Source organism: Pteropus vampyrus, unplaced genomic scaffold (genome assembly GCF_000151845.1).
Source record: "Pteropus vampyrus isolate Shadow unplaced genomic scaffold, Pvam_2.0 Scaffold85, whole genome shotgun sequence".
In the NCBI taxonomy this organism is placed as follows: Eukaryota; Metazoa; Chordata; class Mammalia; order Chiroptera; family Pteropodidae; genus Pteropus; species Pteropus vampyrus.
In genome coordinates this window covers 4,069,861-4,092,030 of record NW_011888866.1, presented here as the reverse complement: position 1 = coordinate 4,092,030, position 22,170 = coordinate 4,069,861, and the positions used below count along the sequence as shown (strand labels likewise).

At 39.0% G+C, this 22,170-nt stretch overlaps 1 protein-coding gene and 1 pseudogene across 2 annotated transcripts in view; both read right to left on the bottom strand.

Moving 5' to 3' along the window:
* The window catches only part of RORA (RAR related orphan receptor A), a 683,527-nt gene that overhangs the window by 165,689 nt on the left and 495,668 nt on the right, over positions 1 to 22,170 (bottom strand). The window lies entirely within an intron of this gene.
* LOC111742055 lies at positions 14,214 to 14,332 on the bottom strand (annotated as a pseudogene).

The window sequence follows — 22,170 nt, the reverse complement described above, 5'->3', positions numbered from 1 at the left end:
AACTGGATTTAACACAGCCCAAAACAGACCTATCTATATTCGCTGAGTGTGGAACTATTTTCTCCTGACATCCAAAGGCCTGATGAAAATACCACTACTTTGACTTTTCTACTTAAAGTTATTATACAGCGTGATGCAGTGTTCTCGTCAAATATTTTCATGATGATTACATTGATAATAGATTTTGAAAATCTTCCCAGGAAAGCTGCCTGATCTTTGAGATCACAGTAGCACGGAACTAAAACTTCTCGTTTCTGTCTCTGGGAGAAAGTGTGACTTCAACAACAGTACACACTTGGCCCCTCAGTTTTGCTTAACTGTCGATTAGCGATCAATAGAAATAAATAATTGGAGGATGCACCTGTGTGTGAGTTGCTAGATGCAGCAGATAAAATACAGGATGCCCAGTTACATTTGAATTTCAGATACCAATATATTGTTCATCTGAAGTTCAAATTTAACTGGGCAGCCTGAATTTTATCTGGCAACTGTAACGTATACAAACATAATGTAAATTTTATCTATTATATACAATGAAGAACATATCGATCAATTAATAAATGCATTTTTATGGAGAAAGGATTAAAAACCTATACCTCTCATAAAAGCAATCTTTTAAAAAAAAGTATTACAACTCCCAATTATGGAGACAGGACTGTACATGATATTTATTTTTATTATTTTACTTAATAGTCATTATGAAGGCAAAATTCTATTTCTTCACAAAAAGCAAACAAATGAAAACAATGTAAATATATAAAAGATAAATTTAATGGAACGATAAGAACATTTATTGGAATTCCCTTCCTCCTCCTCTCACCTAAAACAATTGTGATCACAATAACGACTTGAATTTGTGTCATTCCCTTCTCTACAGCTCTAGTACTTCATGGTAACTGACTCCAGAGCAGTAAAAAAAAAGTGAAAAACATCTTTTTCATTTCACAGATAGGTCAACTGAGGCTCAGGGAAGTTTTTAATTAGCATAATAAAAAATTTTTGTGGAAAGTTAATACCTGACCGGAAGTGCATCCAATGGCACATATTTAAAAACCCTGGTACAGATAGTGCCTCTCAAAAGAGTAAATATTAAAAAATATATATTTACTCCCTGGAGCATAGCACTCAGCAGTCAGCTCTGCAATTAATTTAAACCTATCCCCAAGTCTGTGTAAACCAGGAAGCCTCAGCAGAGCTTAGGTGAGAGAGGTACCCAAAGAAAGAGGAGGCCTGTGTGTCCTAGTTTGTGATTAGCAGGCATTTCTTCACCCTTAAATGTAGTGAGGTGGGGTAGGTCTTTCCCTTTCTCTTTCTTCTCATTTCCCCAGAGGTTGCAAGGTACCTGTCTTTCTCACCATAGAACGCATCCAAAATGAGATCGCAGCAGTCATACGTTGCCCAGATCTTCAAGCAGAAGAGGAAAGACTTATACAAACCTAGTGCTATTAGTAGCAGCAGCAGCAGCTCTGAATCAAGAATTTTTGGAGAACTGGATTTTCTAAAGATAGATTTTGATGAGCATTTAGGAGGCAAATAGCTCTAATTCTACCCAGTAGTAGAAGAGTAAACTTTTTAAGTTTGGAGTCAAGCTGATCTGAGCTTGCATTCTTAACCCATCCACTCTCCAGCCTCTTGGCTGAGAGACCTTGGGCAAATTATTTAACTTCTCTGGGCCTGAATTATCTACTCTTTACAATCAGTAAGTATTATATTACACATATTAGAATGATAATAATACACAAAGGCTGCTGTGAAAATTAAAATAAAGATGTACAAAGAGCTTTACCAATCAGGAAGAGTAATATAAATATTAAATATTTAGTTTGATAAAGGATAGGCAACCCACACAGTTTTATTTTAACAGAGTTGAATAAGAATGTTATACTGAAAGACAAGCCATAGCTACTCATGATGTTTCTGGGTTTCACACTGACTCATGGCCTAGGACTCTGGTTTTAAGACCAACGTTCTGACTTTAAAATTCATATTTGTTGGAGGAGAGCATGAGACAGAGAACCGAGTTCCTAAAAGCAAGTGTCCTCTATTCTACACTGTGGACTCCCTAGACTCTTTACTCTCTGAAATCAAGGGAAGATACTTGCTCACAGGCAAGTGGGCCAAGTGGGCTGCTGACCAGCATGGGCAGAGGACTTTGATCACCACTACCGAAGGGTGTCACACCTAGTCCAGCTGTTGTGGAGATTTTGATTTATTTCCAAATGACTGGGAAGGACACCAAGATCCTTCCCCCGAGATTTGCAAACGGGCCACTAATTAGAGTAATATTCTCTACAGAGATTGGGACTTCATGGAGTTGAATGACGGGGTGGAGTCAACTTTCTAAATGCGAAGTGCTCACATACCCTGAGCCAAAAGCGAACTCACTAGATGTTTTGGGCAATTCACTTAACTTCTCTGCGCCTTAGTCTTCTCATCTGTAGAATGAGGTAGTTGAACTACATGATTCTTTATTTCCCTTCTAGTTCATTGTTCAATGGTTCCTTGCCCTGCTTTCTAGCTATCAAACCAAACCTCTTCTTTCTAAGCAACAGGCTGCCAGATCTATTTCTCACTGTACAAAATCTAATGTAGCTCACAATCAAAGGTAACCACCTGAAACTTTTTTCTTTTTGCCTTTAAATCCAAAGAAGAAAGAAGGCAGTACCCACAAAAGGTTATATAAGTAAAAGATACACTTCTTTTGGGTGATATTTTAAAATTATCTGGGCTAGAGAAAAATGGTACCTTTTGATACAGTTGTGAGACTCCTTATATTCTCTCTCTCTCTCTCTCTCTCTCTCTCTCTATATATATATATATATATAATATATAAATACATAAAGAGTCTATCTCTTTCTCTTTCTCTCTCTATGTAAATGTAATTTATATAATGCTTTAATTTTTAACTTAACAATGATAGCAGTTTTAAATTGCCAATTAATACCCTTAAAACTAAGAGGAAAAATCTTCACAAATACTCTACCCAAGGTAAGGCTTCTAATACAGCAAGATTCCCTGACTCTATTTAGTCAACCATGCTTCAAAGTAAAGCAAAGGAAATGTCATGAAAATACCACAAATTTATCACTGTCACGGTTATCAGTAGTAGTTTCAGAGTTATAGTTATCACAGAGCAGAGTATTTTAGGAATGTAATTTGATATTTCCAATCAGTGCCAAATCTTGGACCAATTAACTTCTTTGATGGACTTCTTATTGTCTCTTCGTTCCTAGGCAATTGTCTGGGTACCAAGTTTATTTTAACTTTTTTTTTGCGGGGGGCGGGTAGATAAAAAATGGCATCTTTCTTCTTCCCCAGACATGCCAATTGCTAAACTAGAATTTCCAGAGGCCCTGTATTCTGGACAAGTCCCTAGCTAAAGATGCCCCTCTGCCAACATATTCAGCCAGGGTGCCTGACCTGAGCTTGTCTTCTTCGCCCATCCCCTCTCTTGTCCTCTTTCACAATGAAATAACAATTGTTGAGGTAGACATAGTTTCAGCATGGATAAGTGTTGTGTTAGAATAAAAGTAAACAAAAAGAAACAAAGAATCCCTAAAAAAATGCAGTGAAGTTTTTCTTTTTTTCTACTTTTTGTTTTTAAATATGCTGGTGCATCCATATTTCAAGTGAGTTTGTCTGGCAGGGAGGAGGAGATGTGCTAAACAATAATTAACAAAATCTTTTATTGGCCGTTTAGCAATGAGTCTGCCCTAGCCACATATATTGACTCTTAGTTCAATTTCTAGAAAAGGCGGGCTCCCACTCTGAAGTCCTTCACAAGACTGATTTTCCCTCCTCAGAAGATGTCTGAGTCAAATACGGTGTCCACTGGTCAAGCTGTGATGTCGTGGCAAATGGCTTAACCTCTCTGAGCCTTCATTTTCTTAACTATAAAATGGAGATTAAATTCTCCAGGCTAGGTTTACAGACTTCAATAAGAGAATTCATGTCAAACACCTAACACTGTGTCCTATAGACACCTATCTTCTCTTCTACTAAAGGTATTTCTAATTTCAGACACTTTGCAGTGGTTAAACAGAGAGTTATCCTGTGGGGAGAGACATTAGGGCAATGTTGGTAAACAGCTGGATAATCTGGTAAATTAGTGTTTGAGAGCTCAGGCAGAACTTTCAAAACTAAATCCGGAACACTTAACCTCCCTCCTGCCATATCATCAACAAGCATTGTGCATAGGTCGCGATCTCTTGGGTCCGCTCCCTCCCTCCTGTACTTCTTTTTGACTTCGTCATTGTACGGGGCTAGTAGTTAAAATAGCAGTTTAAATGTAGCACATGAACATTAGCATGTGTCCAGCATTTAGTCTTTTTTTTTTTTTTTTAATAGCTAACAACTGTTTCATGAAGAAAAAATACCACTTTGTGCTGGCTCTGTGTCCCCCGTCCCCCAGTCCTGAGTTGTCCCATGAGCTTGCTCCATTCCTCACATCATCAAGGAGAGATTTTATGCAGGAGGCGGATCAGGAACACAGCCGAGCAGGGCCTCACCAAACAAAATGATGTTACAAAACCATGTCCTTGTCTAGGACAAAAGAGCTATTAATGATAATCAGTACATATTACCGAAAGTGCTCCAAGTAATCTCTGGACTTTGTTTCAAAAATTCTTAATGGACACTAATGCTTAGAGTTCACTCAAAAGAGAAATAAATTATGTGCCAGGGTTGCAGGGACCAAGGACAACATGCCGAAGGCATCAAAGCATTAGCAATGTTACGACAATCAAACATTTTGTAATTGCATAAAAAGCCTTTAAAAATCATTTAGAAATACTAATTATGAAGATAAATAATACTTTAATGTGAGGTTTCTTTTATGTTAGATTTGAGCCTAGGTTGAGCTGTTTCGGTAATAATATTTCAGCTCTTTTACCAATCGAGGTGCTTTTTACGACAAAAAAAAATATATTCCATTTTAGTTTGAAAAATGGTTATGGGCATTGATAAGAGGAATTTTTTTTTTCTTTTTCCAATTAAAAATTTTTTGTGTGCGTGACTGCCCTCCATCTCTAGGTTATATTTCCTGATATTTGTGCTCAGAAATTCTTTTAATTTTGGACAGGCTGGCCAGAGCTATATCCTCTTTCCTGCCTTTATCTTTGACAAAACAGTTCCAAGAACGAAACCTTATTCCTGGTCCCCCAGCAAAGTCAACATAAAGAGACCATAAGTTTATGTTAGAAAGAAATTTTTAGACTCAACTTATTTGGGAAACATCCATCTTTATCTTAGAAATTACTATTCAATGTATTATGAAAGGTCCATACCCAAGGAAGGTAATTTCTCCCCTTATGGCTTCCTGATGCCAAATGCATGATTAGTACTAGTGGAAGCAAGAATAATATGAATCCTTGTTCTTTCAAATTGATTTTCTTTTCTTGAGTCTCCATATTGAAAACGAAGCTACCCATCAGATATTATTACTTAGTTGGCTTAAATTTGATCTTGGAGCTCTGAGCAGGGATGTGAAATGACAACTATCAACATTTCCAGCTTAGACTTCTGGTACTGAGTTGTTTTATCTTATAAGTTGAATAGTTTAACTCAGGTAAAAATTAGCAGCTCTTATCACACTTTTCTAAGAAATGCTTTTACCTTATGTACCACTGAAATTGTTTATGTTTGCCACTAATAAGGGCAGGTACTCACTTGAACTGTCTGTAGGTGACTTGCCTATATGCTGTCAAACACATGGCAATAGCTGTAATCCACAGACTCAAAGCTATCAGAACAGGTTGGGTGAGGATGACCCAAAGATTATGGAGTTATAGCCTCAAGCAAGTAAGGCAATACAGACACTGTTCATATATTATACCCTTGTGTAGATAACCTAAGTCATACTTCATGGAGCATGGATCCTGGTCTGCATACCGGGTCAAGGCATGTAATCCCACTTGGTCTGCAGCTGCCCCAAAACCGAAGTCTGCTACTGAGGGCAGAAGCATGGATAGGACAGGGGTATGCTAGTTATTAAAAGGAGGAAACAGTTTCAAGGATTTATTCATGTCCTGACTCACTTAGAAAGGAGAGGGAGCCTGCTGAAGTAGAAACAATCAAAATTTGGTTCCAGATTTGGGGAAAATGAGTTCTACTATTAGAACCAGCATGAACACTAAAAGCCCCAGGATCCAATGAGATAGCAAATAGATATTCAGAAGTAGAGAGGTGGCTTCCTTAACACATAGGATAGCAAGGGTCTGTTCTAAAAATGTCAACATTATTATCATCTTGAAGAAGATGAAAACTTCAATTAAATATATCTTTGTAGCCTCTCTGTTCTCCTCTGATGACAGAACTTTAGACAGTTTGTCTGGATTGGCCACTGCTGGGTGACAATTCAAGAAAATAAGATAGTTGCCAACGTATTTCCTTTGTATTCACAGAATTTATTGAGTATGACAATTATTAGATTAATAGAGAAACTATTATCCCATAAAAGATTTAGAGTCGGGAAACCTAGATTCCAGTTTTAGCTCTGTCATTTGACAGCCGGCTGAGTTTGGTCAAAATACTTCATCTCTCTGAGCCTCAGTTTCCTCATCTCTAAAAGAAGGGAAAAATATTTTCTTCTTTCATCTGGCAATTCAAACACTAAAAATGGAGGCTTTAGAAAATAATTATGGATGTATACAGGGTTTTCATCATAGTATTGCTTCTATCAGCAAAACATTAGGGAGGAACGACCCAAATGTCAACAGTGTAGGATGAGTTAAATAAACCATGGTATGCCTATATAATGGAGTACTCTACCATCACTAAAATAATGAAAACTTAATTGCATAGGGAGATGTTCTAGCTGTCCTAAGAGAAAAAAAAAAAAAAAATCCCCATAGCATAGTGTGATTCTAGTTCTGCCAAAAGAAAAAAAACCCCAAACATGTATAGAAAAAAGACTAAAATATATGCACCTATATTCCATTCATATCTCTGCTCAAAGGTCACCCCCTCCCAGAATGTTCCCCAACCAGCTCATCTAGAATTGCGCTCCCCACCTCATTCTCCACTTTGCTTTACTTTTCTCAATAGTATTTCTCTCCTTATGACATTTTATTAAATAGCTGTTGTATGTGTTTCCAACAAATGTCAACTCTTAAAGTTAGGGACTTCATATTCCTGAATTATCACTGCATTTTTTAGTGCTTAGAATGGTGTCTGGCACACAGTAGGAACTCAAGAAAATCTGTCAAATGCATGAACGAAGATGGATCCTAAGAGCCGTGCATCTAGTTACCATTTGTGACGCCAAAGCTTAGTCCTCTGGAAATGTACAGAGAACATAAGAAGAACAGAGATGGTGAGACAAGTGCTCAGTGAGATGGTCTGGAGGCATAGAAAGAAAGGTTTGCACAGGTTAAGAGAAACCAGAAGGCTACATATAAAAGCGAGAGAGGAGAGAACACACACCAACTCTAGGAATCAGAGGTCAGGCAATCAATAGAATAGTTAAAATGGCGCTTTTAAACACTTCTGATAAAATCAATTTGGTCATTACCAGAGCTGAACACAGGGCACGTAGGCCTCATCTGTTAGAAAGATCTTTATGATCTTGTTAACAGATCCCCGACACAGAAACTGTAAGGTTATAACCCAGCTTGTAAAGCTAATCTCATATTGGCTCTGGCATAATAAAGAACCTACAGAAAAATTTCCACTTAACCATAGGCAATAGCAAGAAGAAAGAGACTTCATGAGTTCTCATCATGGCAATTTAGAAGAGTTTAACTCTCCCATTTCTGAGATTGAGAGAGCTGTTTTAGAAACGATGATTTCAGTACTCAGGGTTCTTAGATATAACAGCCTAAAAGTTAACTTGGGTTTAGTAATCTCCCTTCTATTCAAAGTGATTTGAGAATAAAAGTCAGGATGCCATTGCCACTGAATTATGCTGGGACCAATAGGGAAGAGTAGTTTCACAAAACTCTCTTTGCCAAACTTAGGTTTGTTTTGTTTTGTTTTGTTTTTTAAACATAGCTCTGTTTTCTACTTGTATATCCCAGATTTTTAAATCTTTGGAATATTATTATTATTTGATATGTGAGTTTGGGAGTCATTCTTCTAAAATAGAACAATGTAGCATCATTTCTTGATTCATGCTCTTCTGAACCACATGGTCCAAGTCACATCTATGAGAGCAGAACAGAAAGGGAAACAAGTGTATGCTACATAAGGGGCCGGAAAACAAAACAAAATAACAATTACAAAACCTCCGAGTGGCCTTGAAAAGGAAACAGGGAGAATGTGAGTTCAGCAGGCATTTAATTACAAACCGAAATATGAAATGCGTAGGGATGAAATGTTACTGTGCCTGAGATTTGCTCTAAAATGCTTCAGCAAAGAAAAAGGATAGACAAAGCAAGTATGGCAAAATCTTGAAAAGTATTCAATCTGGGATGGAGTTCATTACACTGCTACCCCTCTGCATGTGTGTTTGAAATTTTCATAATAAAAACTCCTCACTGGCTGGAAAACTTTAAAAAGAGACTCAGTCTCCGTAAGTGTGTGAGTGATTCTGCCCATGCATCGAATATGCAGCGAGGGTATTTCCTGCTGCAGAAAGTGTTACTAGAGTAGGTCCAATGCTTTGAAGAGCAGATAACTACAGAATATCTTTATGTAGCCATTCATCTTATGTTATTTATGAAAAGAAATATTCAATACCTTTTATTCCTCCTCCTTAAATTCTTGTTTTTAATGAGACTTTAATCTTGCCAATCATGATTTTATCAACTAAAATACATTTTAGGGTCATAACCTCATTGGTTGATGAGGGAGAACTGGAATTTGGCATGGCTGTGTGAAGGAAGCGTGCAGTAGAAAATAAATCAGAAGACCTGACTTTGAATTCTACCTTCTCCTGCCTTGACCCTCTGCCATCTTTTTACTGTAGTTTTGATGGGTCTGCCCTCTCAGACAATCTTTTGTTTGGTTCCCCCTTTGTTTCGGCAGCCCGTGTTTTTGTTGGCTGAATGGAAAGTTGCATAAGTGGTACACAATAGCATCCACTCTTAAGTGCAGGGCACCTCGACTATATAGAAACCTAAACAGAATCAGACATCCCTTGGTTAATGATCCAGAACAAGAACCTGAGAAATTCTGGCTCTTTCTTAAGTGATTATTTTAGGGCAGATGGTTGTTTCTCACTTGGAGTTTAGCCCCTTTGCAGGTAATTTCATCATTCAAAATAGCAAACTGATCCTCATTTTTACAAGATGTAGCATTTCCCCATCAGTTGTTGTGGTGTTTTTTTTTTTTTTGGTCCTACATTTTTGAACTCACTAGAAGCTTATTCAAGGGCAATTTGCAGCTAACCATTGTAACAATGTGTTCACTGTTGTAAGGTCGACAGCATATTTTCAACCCAACTTCTGATTTGCTCATTTCTTTCTGTGAACTAAGTAGTGAAGATATTGTTAAACCATTTTTCAGTGTGGAAACAGTGTCAGAAACATGGAGGGGCATGTTCAAGGTCAACTGGCCCCTGTGTGGCAGAGCTGGGGCCAGAGCTCAGTGAGTGACGTTTTCAGTGGTCATTGCAGCTCTTTCCTCCTCTGGCTGAATCCTTTAAGTTCCTCCCAGGCCCACACCAAGAGCTAAAGGCATCTAGCAAAAACCATGAGAGACAACTATATCCTGGCTCAAAGACCCTGTGGTCTCCCCTCCCTTCCACCAGTGTTAACTTTTTCACTAATAGGCTCTCCTTAACTTTATTTACATTCTGGCTGTCTTTTCTCATTTTGTGCAGTTTAGATGGTGTACTGTGTACAAGTAAGTGCCCCTCTGTTCCACCCCATTTATTTGTAACCAAGAGACTGGAGGGGACTTGTCCAAGCCTTGAGGATACTCCTAGCTGCCAGGGTAAGAGATTGGACTCCTATGACATGATGTAAAAGCAGGGACCAATTCTTGCCACACACAGCTGTGTCTTCCACTCTGTCCTTTTACCTACACAATGTAAAAACAGCACCCTTAAAGCCTTTGTGAATTTAGAAATCAATTCCTATCTAGTGAGGTAGCTTTAGTTACCTCTAATTTCAGAGCTGTCACTAATTTGGTCCCAGAGCCAAAAGAAATCTTAAAACTATTCGAACATCTCATTAATGAACAATCTGACATTTCAGCTAAAAGTGGAATTTGTAAAAATTCAGACTTGTCATATAGATTGCTGCTTGTTGGCTGTATGAGCATTTGTTCTCTCACCATCCCATGTTGTCAGGCACTGTTAGGTGATGGGGACACAGCAGACAATAAGACAGCAACGATCCTGTACTCACGGTGCTGAGAGGGAAAGCCTATGGTATGAGTATCAGCCGAAGCCTCCACTGGTGACTCGAATTCTATTCTGGACATTCATTTTGTACCAGCCCCATTCTCCTTCCTAGAAGGTATCTCTTGTCTCTCGGGAAGCCCAATCATTGCTCTTGACATCCATGAGCTTCAAGGGCAAAACGTGTTTTAGGGGCACTGAAAAAATGCAGGCTTTGTTAATTCAGCCCACCATCATCAGTACATTCTCTTTTCATCCTTGGTCACTTGAAGCCCTGTTGACTTTTCTTCAGGTGCCTGCCTGTCAAGGAATGTATGTGATGGGGATCTCTTCCTGCTTATATATTTTCCCCTACAAACATCTTGATTTTTTATTTGCATTTTAAAAGATGCTTATATGTGATTTAGATATTCCAAATAATTCCTACAACTGCTATATGATGAAGATAACTAATTCTGTTACTCTTTATTTGCGCAAATGAAACCCGTGCCTTAGTTTCCAAGGTAACAGAATAAATAAAACAAGCCATTCCCCTGATGCCAATATGGTAAAGGTCGGGCGGCTTTGAACTCAGACATCAGGAAGCTTTCAGTCAATTCAACATCCTTCTGATTTTTAATGTTTTTCCCCCAATAGTCATACTTTGTGTCACTTACTGTAGGGTGCTTTAAATATGGTTATAAAAGGTACACAGATGAAGCAAGGAAACTTTCAGGATTTGAGTTCCAGCAAATGAAGGTAGAAGTGACTAATCAGAGTGAATGTAGCATCAATGTCAGAGTGAATCAGCCTCAGACAGCAAGTCTGGCACCAAGTACTATGTCTATGACCACCATGCCTCAGATAAACCACCAAGCTGAAGAGAATTGCGACACCAATTCTAAGCTGTCAGAAGTCTTCTTCTTATTATATATTATGCTGAAACTCTGAGCCTTACTGTAAGTCATCATTTTATATAGCTTTAACAATGACAGTAAAATACTGCCACAAGTGGCACTGTCAACTTTTCTGTGAGGGCTACCTTTTCCTCACGGTGACATTCAAAGTACAAAGTCTCCTTCATCTAAAGGAGCTGTCCTATCAGCTTGCTAATGGGAACAATTCATTTAACCTGCACTCGAAGTACCGCCAAGGAGTGAAGTAATATGTATAGGATCCAGGGGGACCTAGTCCTCCCAGCTGGCCCCTCCTGACTTTTGATTCATTGATGAGAGTTCTACTTTCTTTCCGCTTGGGCTGACTTACAGAAATAAAAGGACATTCCAGAAAAATTAAGTTAACTATTAGCCCAATCCCCTCAAGCTGCAGGGGTGGATTATATAACTTCCTGATTCTAGAAACTAAGGAACAGGAGGCCACATTTCTCTGATTTCCTATCCTTTTAATGTCCCCTCCAGTCACCCCTCCTCTTCTCCCAGCTCGCATATGTCTTTGACAGTCTATGTAGCATGTATTCTTCATCTATTTTAATTATGTGCGAGTTATTCTGCTTATACTGCCGTGTCTCCCAGCTTCATAAAATCCTCGCTTTCCATGACCTTCGCTTGCCGCCTTGGACTCGCTCACCATAGAACATCTGCAGAGTCAAAATTCTAGAAACAGCACCTGCAATCATTAATGTATTAGACTGTTGTTCCAAAATGACGAAACGCATCATTTCTGCTGCAGAAGAAAATGCTGAGGTGAAGTAAGAGCAAAGGTAAAGATCTGGTTTTCTGAAGATGGATACAGCCCTGGAGGTGCTTAGATTCTCGAAGGACACAGTCATGATCCTTCTGATTGTTTTTCAAACCGACATAATGAATGGGAGACGGTCCTCTCATTAAACTGATAGAATAGACAAAAAGTACTTGCATGTAGAGTGGGCGGCTGAAACAGGGAAAGTGTTTCCTAGAATTCTCAAGGGTTTTTTATCAGAGCGAAAATCAGGGCCTAACTTCTGAAGGCACCTTTATGTCTGCTCTTACTCTTGACCGGTGGGCACAATAAATAGGGGGTAGAGATTTCTCAGCTCTGATGAACTAATAACAACTCCAAGTGGTATGAATTGCTTTTTGTAGGGTTTGGAGTAATTACCATATTACAAGTTTTACCTCTGCTTATGACTGCCTTAAAAGACAACTAAATGCCAAGCAAGTTGGAACAATAAACATCTAAGGAGCTACATAAACCCCAACATACTGTTTTTTTAAAAAAAAACCCACAAGCTTAAGTTAGATGCTATACATTCCACACACCTGCCCAAATGAAGCCTCTCCCCACCACAATCTTCGTATAGTCCTAAACCCAAATAGGACCTTTCTAAGGAGCTTTTACAAAGTGGATGTTAAATGCGAAAAAAGCATCATCTATCCAGCTGGTCTCAACGCCTCAAACTACAGAGTTGTCCACGTCTGCTGTTTCCTTCCAGAAAAGTTGGTTGACTCATGTCTACTTTTCTGCTCCCCAGCACTGGAAACTTCAGAGCTGCTCGCATTGTAGTATTTCCGCCTGCTCTGGGTAAAATAGGGCCTGCTCTTGCGTTAATAAAATCAGGCTGTTACTCAGCGGACATGTGGTCTAGGGTGACCCTGAAGAGACATAAATCTCTCATTTTTACACTTTCCTCAAATTTCCTAAGTTATTTTGTTATTGCAAAATCCAGTGCTTTATAATAAATTTATAAGGTGCCTGGGGGAGGGAGGATACCATTCATATTATGCATGGTATCTCATTCATGGTTCCTGAGGGATAGAAACACGGGGAAATACCTCCCAGCCAGCCAACAACTCTCACTTGTGAAGTTCCAGTGTGACAGGACAAATGAAGCTCCTGTGGGATGCCACACACATGCAGAACAGAAAAGCCTACAAAGTGAAAACGATGCCACTCCACTCCTGAAGTAGGATCACCTAGGTAAGCTGGACAATGCTGCAGTTTATAGCCCTGAAGTGATTATGTCTTTTATTGTAAAAACTGATGTAAAGTACCGATTTTGAGTGGTGTTTACATACCCGATGCTGAAATTGAGGTGTCACCCCTTCCTCTTTCTTTCCCGAAGCACCAGCCGGTATAGTCATGTATCAAGGAGGGCAGAATGCCATGGGAGTAGTGACCCAGGGTGCAATGATTTAAAATAATTTAAAAACTTTTTAAAAACAGTAAAGAGCCCGACTGAAAGCTGGTTTGCTCTTGATTATTATCATGGGCTGACAATTCGAAGCAATGTCAGTGATAAAATATTCCTTTCCCCAGAGGCTGACCACTCCCAGCGCCTGCCCACTACTTGCCATGCCGCTGTGAAGTCATTCTAATCTTTTTTAAGATACATCATCATTTTACAAAATAAAAGTAATGCATATTTACTGTAGAACATCTAAACAAATTTTTAAAAATTAAAGGATTAAAATTGATAGAACCCTTTATGTAATTTTCATTTTTGGTTATTAAAAAAAAATTTTATCATACAAGTATCCTTGTTACATAGATCTTTGTTGGAATTTATGACTTAAAAATTACATTCTTGAAAGTTTAACTTTTTATTAAACTTTTAATTGACTATATATCATTAAAGTGCCCTATATGTAGTAATTCCTAGAGCAGTATATTCCCTCACCAACCCTGAATATTATCATGAAAAATAAATCCTGAGGCTGAATTCACTAAAAAGGTATCTTCTTTTAATTTATATTTCTTTGTTACTTATAAGATTATTTTAAGTTTGCTGACTTTTGTATTTCTTCCTTTATTAATTGCCTGTTCATAATCTCTGCTCATTTTTGTAGTATGTTATTAGTCTCTCACTTATCAATTTATAAGAATTCTATAAAGTTAATCATATGTTGCTTTTCCCTCTAAATTTTTTTGTTTTAGGCGAGGCAACCCTTGGTTGACCTCACAGACTGCAAGGACTTTGTCAGCTTACAATCCCTTATTTTTTATTTATTTTTTATGCCTACAGCACCTGGTCTTCCTAGGTGGTCTCCCATCCAAGTACTAACCAGGCCCGACCCTGCTTAGCTTCCGAGATCAGAAGGGATTGGCCGTGTTCAGGATGGTATGGCCGGAGACACGTTCCCCCCTGAATTTTAAGACAGTTTTTCTCTTATGAAAATTTAAAAAATATATTTAAGAAGGTAGGATCAAATCTACTTAGTCTTTTATATATGATTTCTGCCATGGCTTGTGTAGCTATAAAGACTTTGTTCCAAAAACAAATTCACTTATATTTTTAAAAAGTTATTTTTAAAATAACTTTCATATTTTATTTAAAAATTCAAATGAAATTTGTCTAGATATACTTTTCTCATTTTCTTTCTTGTGCTTAGCTTGTAGATAAATTATTCCCCTCCACTTCTTGAAATTTGAGTCCAAACAATACACCAACTGTCTTATTTTTTTTGTTGTTCTCCTTCCAAGTGAGGTATGTCACTGTGTCTATCATGTCAGAAAAATACCCCAAAATATCAAAAGGCTCGTAGCCAAATTCTAGCCCCAAAACCCTTTTTTTTTTTTTAAAAAAAATAGAATTTGAAAATGAGAAAATGAGGCCAACATTAAGATTTGGAGCATCCATTTCTTAAATTTGTTTTCACTGAGTAGACCTGAGCATGTTTCCTGACTTCTTTGTAAATTGAGATTCTAACAAGAGAAGCATAGGACTGTAGTACTAATGGTTAACGCTTTCTCTAACAGATCACTGGCATCATAGTAAGTTTCGCTTTTATCCTTGGTGTATTTAGTATTTGCCTGCAATGAAAATTACTAGTAACAATTTAATAGCAGTAGTTTTTCAAATATAGCTGATTCTGTCAATAAAGCCCCATGTGCTATTTACACAAGTTTGTTTAGATTAGAATTATATTCCACAAGCTAAGAGGGCTCCATTCACTGATTTCACATGAAGTACACACATAGAACATGATATGACACTCCTGATGCTATGCCATGAGCTGATCTGCTTTTTGTCCAGGAGGAAAGCAGAGGAGGTCAAAGAGATAGGAAGGACCTTGCAGAGTGGGCTGCTCCGCCCAGATATGGGAATTGTGCTCATTAGGAGAAACAGGTAGAGTGGATGGGGTTGGGAGATAACAGCCAGGGAAGCAAATATTTTCTTAAAAAACTAGAGCATGGAAAGAACAATGTGCACATTGGGCATCAAAGGAGATCTGAATAACAATTTACCACTCTATTCAAAAGTGTCTAAATGATAAGAACCCCTCCTTATTACTCCTCTTTGTGAGCATAATTGCCAGCAAGGAGGTATTGCAGAACGCAATTTTTGGCAGCAATGCATTCTTTAAAGGAAAGTGAAGCCTTCTGTAAGAGAAGGGGAACAGGGTGGTTAACCTTGATCCTCTCTGACCATAGCCCCAATCCCTGAGTCTTTAGCTCTGCAGAAACTGGAGGAAGCAGAGCTGATGTGTTGATGTGAACAGGAAATCTTTCATTGCACTTATAGAAAATGGGCATCCAAGGGATCCTTACAACTCACTCCTTAAGGATATGGGAACTGATGATAATCTACAGTCATCTTATGCTTTGTGAGGGGAAAAGAACAGCCCAATATGCAAAACAAGAAAAAAAAAGTCAAGAATCTTTTTGCTGATGTATTTCACCAGCAATAAATGTTTTCCCAATATAATGCTGAAGAAAGAAAGGCGACTGGTTTTTTAGCCTTTCTGACTTCCCAAGTGTTCCATGTTTTTAGAGACCACCGAGTTTTGTGGTCTTCTGTTTCCTCTGCTAGGAATGCTCTTCCTCTCTTCTTTCTTGGGCTAATTCCCACTTAGCCTTCAAGACTCAGTGTAGGCTTTACTTCGTCATCACACCCAAGCTGTGTCGGTTGTCTCATCCCAGTGCACCCTTAATTCAGCCTGTGTGGTCTGTTTTGCAGCTTGGTCACAGCTCGAGGGCACTGGGGAAGAAGTGGGTGCGGATGTATTTCATTCACCAATCCATGTGCCCAGGTGCAGGTCTGCGTCTGCATCCACCCCTAGGAAGGGGCATCTTTTCTAAATTCCCCCCAAAGGTTGCCTTCTCTGTGCTTACCATTCTTGTAGCTTTCATGCTGTGTTATTTTTGATTATGTATCTGTCCATACACACCCCACCATCTATTCACACTCTATCCCCCACCATCATCCCTTCCAAAGATATAAAACATCACTCCTTCCAATTAAGTACATGGACAATATCTTATTTCTGGATCCTCAACCCCTTCCATTGTGCCTGGCATATAGTGGCTCTTTGGAAAATATCTTGTGAATATTTAGTGATTGAATCAAAAGTGAATGCCTTCAAGAAACTTGCAGCTCTGTGCGAGCACCTTATCTTCCTGTAAGTATCATAACACAATAGTATAATGCTTCATAGGTTGTTTCTGAAGAAAGCCTCAGACAAGATGTGCCGAGGATAAGAGGGGACTGAAGAAGGTAGAAGTTTCACAGAGAAAGTGAGCTGGTATCACTGAGTCACAGGGTCTCACAGAGAAACTCCTAATTGGACATTAGGTCTTTCCCATCTCGGGGAAGTGGGCAAAGTATTTAGAACTCACCAATCTACTGCTTCTCCTCTGCCCTTATAACTGTGAGAATTCATTCATTCATTTGTTTATTCATTCAACAAGATTTATCTATTACCTACTACATGAAACATTCAACAAGATTTATCTATCACCTACTACATGAAAAACTCTGGCAGTGCTCAGGCTCTCTGCACAGCACATGCTATAGGGAGTGCCCTGACCCTGGCAGAGGAGGCTCTGATTTTTCCTGATCTGTCCTTCTCTATGAGAGAAAGATAGCACCCTCTTCCATCTGTGTCACGTATGTGCTCACCACTGACCTCTGAAGTCTGGCGGGAAGACTGATGAGGTAGCATTTCAAAGAGCTGTGAGTTTAGAGGGACCACTTCATCAGGCTTGGAACCCTCACAGGCCCCAGCATTCTGGAGAACAATGGCAGCTTCTCCTAAAGGTCACACTTCTGTACTTTCCTCAGAGTCCTTCCTGAGGAACACTTATTTGACCAATTAACATGCAGGAAACCCTCTGAAAGACACTCTTCCCCGGCTGGAGGAGGATAAGCACTAGGGTTTTATGAGGAAGGAAGTTCTGGATGACAATCGAGAAAAGGACAGGCACACAACTGAGTTTGAGAGTGGGCTCACCACTTAACAGCTACGGAACGTTGGGCAAGTCAGCCCCTCCAAGCCTCAGTTTTCTCACCTGTAACTGGTATAACAGAGTCAATGATCTTACATATGCAAACAACTCAACAATGACCAGCATAGGATGAACTCCTGTAAGAGTATCTGTATAACTTGAAGAGATTACATCACACATAAGATATACGAATATTATCTAGCTTGGAAGATTTTTTTTTATAAGGATTAATTAAAACAATGCATGTGCAAGTGGTTGCCATACAGTAGGTCCTAAAACATGTTAGTTTCTTAAGGTCATTGGAATGAGATTTTTCTCAGGTGCTATGTTTAACATTCTTGGCTTGGTTTGTTAGGGAGGAAGCCCTCACCTTCCACAGCCACCTCATTTGGATCGGGCCTTTCTCTCTTGCCGTTTTCATTCAAGATATCTGTGGCAATGCTGCGGAATATTCCAATACGTCCCCTTGACCTCTATCCATAAACAGCCTTTCTCACAATGAGTGTTCTGAGTTTAGGAGCCTTGCTATTTTCAACAAAGAATTAATTGCAAAGTAATTAAGTTTAGAGCAGGGGAATAGATGAACCCTGTCTATCATAAAGGAACAGTGTGGATGGTGACATAATGAAGCAAGGAGACGATGCTTTAGATTAACGTGCACACACTCATACACACACATAAAATCTCTTTTAAAGCACACAAAGAAACCTCCCATCACTTATACTGACAAGATAAATCTAAGCTGCTTAAAGGAGCACTTAATTTTGTTCTCATTAAGTCGCAGGGTTAAGGGCTTTTACCCTCCACGTCCATGGAAACGGCGTTAGGTTTTCACCTTGGAAAGTTCTCCGAGACCTTAAGTCCATTGACAAATATAGCACTAAGATGTGTTACAGAAACATGCGTCTGAAAGCCAGTTGCATTGCTGGCCACATTCCCACTGGTCTCCACTTTCCTCAATGAACACAGAACAGTATAGAGAACACCAGCGGGGCACAAGTGTTCGCCCCTCTGTCTTGAAGCATGAACATTTGCAATTAATCAGCAGTGGATATGGGGGGTGGGAGGGGAGGCAGATGGGGACAGTCACCAGCAGGTTTTACCACTAGATGTAGGAGGTTTAATCTGCTTAAGGGCAATTAGGTTGATGGTTGATGCCACCCTAACATTTTTTCCAGTTGCTTCAGGCACTGAGAAGATGCCAGCTCACATCACACATCCTTCCTGGTCCATGCGAATGGAGAAGGTGCTGGAGAAGTGCTATGTGGTAATTTAAGGTGTACCCTTACACATCCTCGTGTTTTGATTAAAGCAGTATATATCCAAATATCACATATTTGAGCCTGGAAACAGTCCCTGAGATTTAAGAAACATCTGAGCACTTGAAAGAAAAAAAAAAAAAAAAAGAAAAGAAGGAAGGAGATCTCGAAGGAAATATGTCAAAATTTTAACTGATTATGCCTAGTACTTTTCTTCCTTTCTGCTTTTATATCTTTTCCAATATTTTATAATGAGTATTATTTTACTTTTATAGTGAAGACATTAAAATGAACTTGATTTTGATAATTTAATAAAGGCTCTTCAAAAAAAATCAATTCTAATAAAATCTGCTTTAAAAGCCCTCACTGCCCTCAAGAAATTTTACCTCTAACTTTAGGCAACACAGCTATGACAAAGATGGGTGACTCTAAATTTGAAAGGACAAAGTACAAAATTAAGGCTTTTTTTCACAGAGTTTACATTTTGGCTATTTTCTGGTGATTTTTCATGGTTTCGGGCTGGAGATGAGTTGTAGGAGGGGCTACGTCAGTGTGTGGTTACGAAGAAAGAAGGGTGTTGCCACCCTCCTTTCATCACACACATTCTAAAGCAAACACAACCCACAAACCCTGTTGTCAGACTGCCTGGGTGGCTCCCCAATATGCTGGAGGTACTCTCTTAGAGGTGGGGCTGATGAGGCTGAAATGCCAAAAAATAAAAGCAACCACCAGGGCTCTCTAGGCAAAGTTTTCTGTTATCTCTTTTCTCCCTGCCCCTCTTACCCACAGAAGCTGACTGGTTTTTGCTCTCAGAGAGTCACTAACCTCCTCAATGGGAAAGATAAAAGCTTGAAAAAGATGGCCAAGAATGCAATGGGAAGAATGAGGAGATAAAACCGAATTTGCAGGTACTTAAAATGCATAATCTAGGTCAGATGGGGGCTAATTCACAGAATGCTGTATTAGAGACCCTTACCAGGCCTTGTGAGCTACTGATTCGGTTCATATTATGCTTACCTTCTGGCATCCTAAACATTGGTTTCGAATCTTTCAGATTGAATACCCTGACTCATATCGCTCTGGATAGTGACACCACACTGCTCTCCACGCTGACCTACATTACATTTTCCTGTGAATGAGTTTAATGGATTAAGATTTGATTTGCATGAGCTTCCACATGTGATTGCTGGGGGCTGGCAATGCTCTTCGTGTGCCTGCAGAGGCACCACAGACAGCTTTGGAGTTTCTTCTCTAAAATTCACTCAGCAACTCACTTTAAGGTCTCAAGGTTTTTTTTGTTTTTGCTTTGTGTTTTGTTTTGCTCCCCCCTCCCCCAGCATGAATGTCATTCTCATCATGAATTTTTGTGCCAGAAAAAGAAAGCCATTCCCTGCCTACACAGTGAAGAAATCTAGGCAGTTTGCACCTCATTATAGTTATCCAAAACACAGGTCATGTACAACTGGTTTCATGTGAAGGCTGGGCTTGTAGTAAATGCCAAAAATGGAATTTTGACACAATTTGGAAAACGAGGCAACTATAAAATGAATACTGTTTTGAGTTTTCTCTGACATTTCTGTGGACTGGATTTTGGATTTAAAATTTTCCACTCATAACTTACATTATCAATTTGTCAAAATATCACCACAAGTATGTGTGCAATGGTGACCCTGTGTTTTTTGAACAGCTTCTTAACTACAATGTGATTAAATCAAAGGATTCAACAATAGTAGGATCAAAAAGGCCACGAAATGAACAAACTTAGAAATATTGAGCTGTCTTTACCATGTAATTTTTATAACAGAGACAAGGGTATAATCAGAGAGAAGGCGATAGTAGTGTCTATTTTCTTTGGTAACTAAGTCCTTAAAAAGAAGCTTCTGGAATTGTGGTTAAAAATCCACTCCATTCTCTTTCAACAACCAGCCTGCTTCCCCCCCCCGCCCCCCAAGTGCATATTCTGTTCTATAGACTATAAGAATTAGGAAACTGGGAGATAATTTCTCTAAAGGGAAGTATAATCTATTTGCTTAATGATCCTACAAGGAGCTAACAAGTACCATCCCTCTTAGAAATAATAATACTTTGCTTTTATGCAAAATCTTTCTCCAAGGAGCACAAAGTATATTATAGATACTATCTAATTAATCCTTGTAGGGTCCCAGGTGGAAGGGAGGTGGCAGGTATTATGAAGGTTCATCAGGCACCATCAACATGTCTCAAGTGAAGAAATGGCGTTATATAAAGTGGTAAAAAGGGTACACACATAATAATTTAGGTTAGGTCTGTATGACCTCAAAGCACCTAATCAACTCATTGAAAAAAAGAATCAATCAAGTTTGATACTGGCTGTCAAGCGAACAACAGAACAGGACCATTTGACTGCATACTTAGCAATTCCCTCAGGTATGCTCATGTGGCAGGAGCTTTAAAGGGAGTGCCAAAGAAAAGAAACCACATTTTCTAACTTTCAGCCTGGTGGTCTCTTCAGAAAGCAGATTTCTATAACACTGAATTTTCTGTTTGTTACTTGACAGTCGCAGTACCCTCAAACAGCCCATTGGCCATGTGGCTATGGTTTTGTTTCTCATTGTCCTTACAAGTTTGGTGGACTAAGCCAGTTGGTGTCCATTGCCCTCTGCAATGTGGGTTGGTTTGTGCATGGTATTTCGGGGCTGGTGGTGTGGTAAGAAGGGGTCGGGGCTCGAATGATCTCTTTGGTAGTTCTAATCTATTAAATTAATAGGGGGCATGGGACAAGTCTACATCTCTTGTATCAAGAGAGATCTAAACCTGGGAGCCTTGAGAGAGGAAGTGCTTGCCCTCTGCTTTAAGTACTGCTCCACTGCAATTTTAAAAATTCCGTGGGTAGAATTCGGCTTCCCATTGTTGTACACCCTCTCTTGATCAATAACCGATGAAGTGAAGAGGGTGCTTCTGTAAAGACTGAGCCTTATAATAACAGCCAAAGTAGCACTTCCTAAACTTCAAACTCTTTTTAGTGCCAAGCTCTCTAGGGAGTTAGGGCTCAGCTTAAAATCACTTCCCAAAAAAGAAACCCCCTCAAGAGAAAACTCAGTCAAATTAATAAACTAGTTGATGTGAACTACATTTCCTGACACGTTATGATAATAAAGTTTCTGATTCTTATTTACCTAGCTCAGGAGATGTTACTTGTCTTTAAAAAAAAAAAAAGGCACTACCAATGTCATTTGTTTAGTAAATATGTGCTCTGTGGGAAGATATCGCTTTGCTCAAACTTGGAATTTAATAGGTCAATCAGATGGCCTCCAGTTTGTCACTGGAGTCTATTACTACTAGAAAGTGGACATTTACTGAAGCACCTCAGAATGGCAGACTAGTTTACTGATGGCTATTTCAAAAATACCCTTCACTCAATCCCCTGAATTAACTTTCTGACACTAGCTTGCCTTTCATACAAGCAAGAATAATTTCCTTTAAGCATCTATAAGCCTCTATTTTTTG